The sequence below is a fragment of the Periplaneta americana genome, chromosome 13 (genome assembly GCF_040183065.1).
Source record: "Periplaneta americana isolate PAMFEO1 chromosome 13, P.americana_PAMFEO1_priV1, whole genome shotgun sequence".
Taxonomy (NCBI): domain Eukaryota; kingdom Metazoa; phylum Arthropoda; class Insecta; order Blattodea; family Blattidae; genus Periplaneta; species Periplaneta americana.
Genome location: NC_091129.1, coordinates 122,533,720 through 122,540,174, shown reverse-complemented (window position 1 = coordinate 122,540,174; position 6,455 = coordinate 122,533,720). Strand labels below are relative to the sequence as shown.

The window sequence follows — 6,455 nt, the reverse complement described above, 5'->3', positions numbered from 1 at the left end:
CACACCTGGCGTGATTTTGAAAATACAAAAAATTCCAACACAACTCGTACGTTTCATCTACAGTATGACACCTCGAAAAACACAAAATACATTTACATTAATTTATCATCACAAAACAAAAATAGGGCGTTTCAAATGGGACATGCTGTATATGAGGGGCTTGGGAGAAAATCCAGGCAGCTCCAACTTCTTTCATTTTTGTGTTATTTATGCACAGAGGACAAAAAAATACGCTCTATGGTTTGGTCGAAGAACCAAGTAGTTCCAAGAATTACATTCACAGTTATAATGCATTTTGGTCCTGCCTCTTCTGTACATGCTTATTGTTTGGCGGTAATTAATATTTGAGGAGAAAACTTCGCTCCGGCGCCGGGGATCGAACCCGGGTTCCTGGTTCTACGTACCAAGCGCTCTGACCACTGAGCTACGCCGAATTCAATCCACAGCACCGGACCGAACTCTCCTCCTTCGATTTGGCCGGGATTCCGCAGTTAAGTGCACAGTAATCTGTACAGAAATATGCACTGCTAGCTGTGAGAATATTAAAGATTTTATTAATTGGTCCTACAGAATAATGTATGTATGTATGTATGTATGTATGTATGTATGTATGTATGTATGTATGTATGTATGTATGTATGTATGTATGTATGTATGTATGTATTCACACTGCAATGGGTTTATACCCGGTGGCAGTGGTAACTAATTACACTCAATAAAGACAATAATAAACACAATTAATAATAATACTAATAATTACTACTACTACTAGTACTACTACTAATAATACTAATAATAATAATAATAATAATAATAATAATAATAATAACGGGGAACATCCTAAATTAAATGAAGCACGATCAGTTAAAATAACATTTAAAGTAAATCTAATTTGTACCTTAAACCTATGTTCGAACTAAAACCCACGAGTATGATATGTTCATATCTGCACAAGTACCTTTCAACACTACACTCATTTCCTTGTCAACTCACTCACTGCACTGGAACTACGACACATTTCACTGATTTTATCCTGATTTCACGAACACTTCAAAAACATTTCACTGTTCAAATACTTTGCACTGCCACTATAAACTATAAAGCTCACTGATAGAACACTTCAATAACAAAATATCAACTACACCCTTTAAATACTGTGTATAATTATCGTCTATTAGTAAAGTCCTTAAGCCTATTTTTAAATACATTTTTGGTTGTTGGTAAAGCCTTTAGTAAGTCTGCAGGTAAAGCATTACAGTCCCTGATAGTACGATTGAGAAAAGAAAACTTTCCAGTGTCCGTCCTCTGTCTTCTTTCCCTCAATTTATAAGAGTGGTCTTTCTTGAAGAGTAATTTGGCGGCTGCAACCTATTTTTTATTCTCTCCAGGCAGGCTCACCTCTGTATGGAGAGAAATAAAAAATAGGTTGCAGCCGCCAAATTACTCTTCAATATCAGTAATATTGCTGTGGATTGAATTCGGCGTAGCTCAGTGGTCCCGGGTTCGATCCCCGGCGCTGGAGCGAATTTTTCTCCTCAAATATTAATTGTCAATATTACAGATATTATTCTGTAGGACAAATTAATAAAATCTATAATATTAATATTTATACATCTTGATTACACAACTTTTAACACTGTATCACTTCGGAATATGTATCACACAGGAAAGTCTTACTATACATATTCCGAAATTAATATTTAATATGTTTGGCGGTAAGTTTTTCTTCATTATCTCGAAAAGTACTGAATTGGAACTGCCTGGTTTTCCCCTCAAACCCCTCATATGTAGTAAACCATTTTCACGCTGCTTTAACGACTTAGTAAACGACTTTGATATCGTAAGTCGTAAGTGAACTAACAGGGCTTTGAAAGACTTCCAAGAATATAGTACATATAATATAACTGGTTTTCCCGAACGTATTTCACCTTGATAAGACATGAGACATTCATGACCAGTTTTATAAGCAGAGGAATGCAGCTAATGTGCAACGAATTAAAAAAAGTGGCAACATTGTATCGTTAAAGGTAGATATTGCGTTGGACGTAACTGCTTGATACGGAATGCACTATGTTGCACTTTACCAACTGTAGAATATTTTCTTTTACGTTCCTACGTGTAACCTCGGTGACGTATAATTTCTTGATGCGCAGTCTGGGTGCATTTGATATTCAGTGCGTCATAGACGTCAAGTTTCGTAAAAAAAAAAACTCTCACTGTGTGTCACTTGTTTCATGGAAATTGGCCGCAGATATGACGAAGACAAGGCTCTTTTTAGAAGTATATGAGCTTTCATGCGCAAACACACATAAAAAGATATGCCGAGATTGCTGCAACTTTCCATCATATTTATTTATGTATGTAGGAAGTTGTCGTCAGTGTTCTTATGGCTATATTGTTTGTCGTTGCTTCCATTTCTTCGGTATAAACCCGACCAAAGACCGTGGAGTTTCAAGCAGCGATGAAAGTCCTTACAAAGACTTCCTTCGTAAGGAAAATAAAAAGTCGGTGACGGCTCCTGGACGAACGCTAACAGGCAAAATCACCAACCAGCTATTCCTCGATCCACAATTTTTCCATTGTTTTCCAGACATACAGGGTGGAAATGAAATAGCTTTGTAGCTTGAAAGGGACGATAGAGTACACATAAATTAATAGACAACCTATATCACGTTTTGTGATTAAATGCACGGTTAATTAGAAAATTAATTTTGAAGTTTGAGCAGTCCGGCAACATCGTCGCTAATACTCTACTCGTGATACAGATGTAAGAGGTCAACGAACTCCGGTGAGTCTCCGTACGTAAGCTGCACTCTGTCGAGAGACGTTGCCACTCGCTCGCTTCGGGTTTTTTAAATTAAATTTATACGAAAACCGCTCAAGCTATTGAAATACGGTAGAAGGATAAATTATTCTTTATTAGATTTTCTATCGATATGGACAAAAATTACGATCCTACTCGCAATAGTTACCGAATAAGAGGTTGTTAAACATTTGGGGAGAAAAACTTTTTTTTAACTATGAACTTTTCTCCAATATGGTATTATAGTTTTTGCTTTCTGCGTGAAAATTAGGCCTATGCTCAATTTTCGACAGTAGAACACACAGTGTTGCCTGCATGCATTGCAAGCTGTGTTGATTCATGATAGGATAAAAAAATATCTGAAATCAACTATGTAAATTGTAAAGTTTTGGAGATATTGCAAAATCTTGAGAAATACCCGCTGAGATACATTTGGTTGAAGAAAGAGATGTTCAAAATATAACTTTGAAATTACATAGCGTAGGAAAGAGCATACAGGGCTTTCATTTCAAAACTTCCCAGTCTAAATAACTGTTTCAATTGAATTCAATTTAAACCAAAAACATGACAATTTGCATATTGAGGAGGAAGTCTGAAACCAGTCTCAATTGCATTTTAGTTTCACCCCAGCCTCCCCCGCCTTGAAATTTTAAATCGCACCCCTACATTTTTATACTTAAATATGAAAGAGCATTCAATTGTTTATACACCTCATTCATTTGTTTTCGCATCTTTTGTTTTCTATCGTCGCATGGCAACTTGTATTTTTGTTATTATCAGTTGATTGTAGGATGAAAACACAGCTTATTTTGTGTAATTTCCAAAATTTGATCAATAAGGATGATTTATGTTCTCTCTTGAAGGGTATACACCATTTTAAAATAATTTAATACACAAACTCAACTATTACACGAAATGCTAAATAAGTTTTTGTAGCTTTATTCTCTTCGGCTCTAATCAACAATAACAACAACCCAGGTTGTTAGGCGACGATAGAAAACAAAAGATGCGGAAATAAATGACTGAGATGTATAAACAATTTAATCCTCTCTCACAGTTAAGTATAAAAATATAGGGGTGCCATTTGAAATTTCAAAGTGGGGAGGTTGGGGTGGGGGTGAAATCTAAAATTCAATTAAGCCTAGTTTCAGACTTCCCTCTCAATATCTAAATTGACGTGTTTTTGTTTAAATTGATTTCAATTTAAATAATTAATTATTTAGACTGGGAAGTTTCGAAATGAAAGTCCTGTATAATAGGCCTACTTTTAATATTAATTGATGGAATTTTAAGTTTCTAAAATACCATTACGCCATACAATATAATAGGCTTTTACAGTAAGGTAAACAAGGGTAAGCGGAACTCATAAATTTAATAGTTCAGCTGACATTTAATAACTTGCTGAATTGAAATTAAAATTTGTCCAAAATTTGAACAGATGACCATCAATACCTTACCTAACTATGATGAAAAGGAAGAACAATTACGTTATTAAGTTGAGATCCACGAACGCAAAACATATTTGTCGGCTCATAAGTTACACTTGTTCCCAGTGCTGGGGCTAGTGTAACCTAATACTTTTCTGCAGCAAAGATCAGAATATGTCTTGGGGCAAGTAGATATGAGAGAACAATATATTCTGTATAGAATGCGAATTTTATATTTTGGGCATTTATTACACTGGAAATATTTAAATGACAAAATGACACACAAACCAAATAAAAAGCATTCTTTATGTTCTTAAGAACTTTTGCTTAAGACAATAGAAAGAATCAAAATACATAGAACGAGAATTTTATATTTTGGGTATTTAATATACTGAAAATATTTAAATGACAAAATGACACACAAACTAAGTAAAAAACATTCTTTATGTTCCTAAGAAATTTTGCTTAAGACAAATTGAAAGAATCAAAGGAGACATAGAATCAGAATTTTAAGCTTGTATTTTGGGCGCGAAAATGTTTCCACTTAAGAATATATGTGAAGTAGCTTCTAGTAGCATGGACATTCGATAGTTGGCGCCACTTTACAAACTCGCCTTTTTGCGTTTAATGTCATGGGTTACACTTGCCCCAAATTTACACTTACCCCGATTCACCTTACCAAACATTACTGCAGTGAAATTGTGTTGTAACGGGGGTGTATGCTCTGCCACTTCTTTAGTACGATGGACGTCGATAGAGGTTATTTTTATGAAAATTTCTAAATTTTTTCCCTCATACCACATTCACTGTTGAATCCTCAAATCTGATTAAGATAAACGAAATTGTCTGCCGGGAATAGTTTAACATAAAATTCATTATAAACTGAGAATACTTGTGACGCTTCACAATTTTTTTTTCTGCCAACGGTCCCAAACAATTTTTCTACAACCGCAGTTGACCAATTTGAAAATCAGTTCAAGGTTCTAACGTATTGGCTAGTTGACGGGTCATTCAACCTGGTTCTATGCTAACATTGTCCATGTTATATCCACAGCCTTCTGTATTCAGCAACAGTCTGCCTTATTTAATCAGATCACTGTCCTGATTTGTATTCAGTTTCAGCGCCGTCTGGATACTTATTGCCCTTTGTTCAGAACAAAAAATATATCGCTCAAGGGTAATGTAAAGTAGCAGAACAGAATTTGCTCAGCGCAAGCTGGTCTTCTTCTGTCACTGAAAGCACGTTTTTATAATGTCCATGCAAAAGCAATAAATTCAATTGACATTCGTCAAGGTAAGGACTAGAGTAAAAATGGTAAAAATTCATAAATTTATTGTCCGTTGAAAGTTTGCTTAGAAATATAATATGATCTCATGATGTGTCATCCAAAGCTTAGAAAATCTATTTTTTTCGTCCTTAAAATCCATATAAAAAGCGAGAATATTTAAGTCACATGACTCCAGAAAGGCATTTTCATTGGTGTGACTCACAGTATGCACTACAAGAGTATTCTTCATTGAATAATTTCAAGGGAAAAAATTGTTTCGGGCCCGGGTATCGATCCCGGGGTCTCTGGTTGAACGTACCAGCGCTCTACCAACTGAGCTACCCAGGAACACCACTCGACACTGTCTCAATTTTTCCCTTCATTTCTTATTCTGTCTGTCAATTTCACACGCTCCATTCTTCTCCATATCCATATTTCAAATGCTTCTGTTCGCTTCTCTTAATTTCGCCGTAATGTCTCTGCTTCTACTCCATACAATGCCACACTCCACATAAAGCACTTCATTAGTCTTTTCCTTTATTCTTTTTCCAGAGGTCCGCAGAAGATGCTTCTTTTTCTATTAAAAGCTTCCTTTGTTATTGCTATCCTCCTTTTGACTTCCTGGCAGCAGCTCATGTTACTGTTTATAGTACATCCCAAGTATTTGAAGCTGTTCACTTTCTCTACTGCCCCATTTAGTATTCACATGTTTACATTTTTTTATGTTTCTTTCGACAACCATGATCTTCGTCTTGTTTGCATTTATTTTCTTCCCATACTGCTCACAGCTGTCATTTATCTCCAGTAGCACATCCGTTAGTATTGTTTCTTCTTCTGCTAACAACTCCATATCATCAGCAGCAAATCTTATGCACTTTATTCTTATTCCTCCTACTATCACCCTTCCCATGTTTTGAAAACATTTCTTCACTAAATTCTCCAAGTACGCAGATATTG

At 35.5% G+C, this 6,455-nt stretch overlaps 1 non-coding gene across 1 annotated transcript; it reads right to left on the bottom strand.

Annotated features, from left to right (window-relative positions):
• Positions 1-361: 361 nt before the first annotated feature.
• Positions 362-434, bottom strand: TRNAT-CGU (transfer RNA threonine (anticodon CGU)). The gene has a single exon. It is a non-coding gene; the product is annotated as a tRNA-Thr (tRNA).
• Positions 435-6,455: the final 6,021 nt, after the last annotated feature.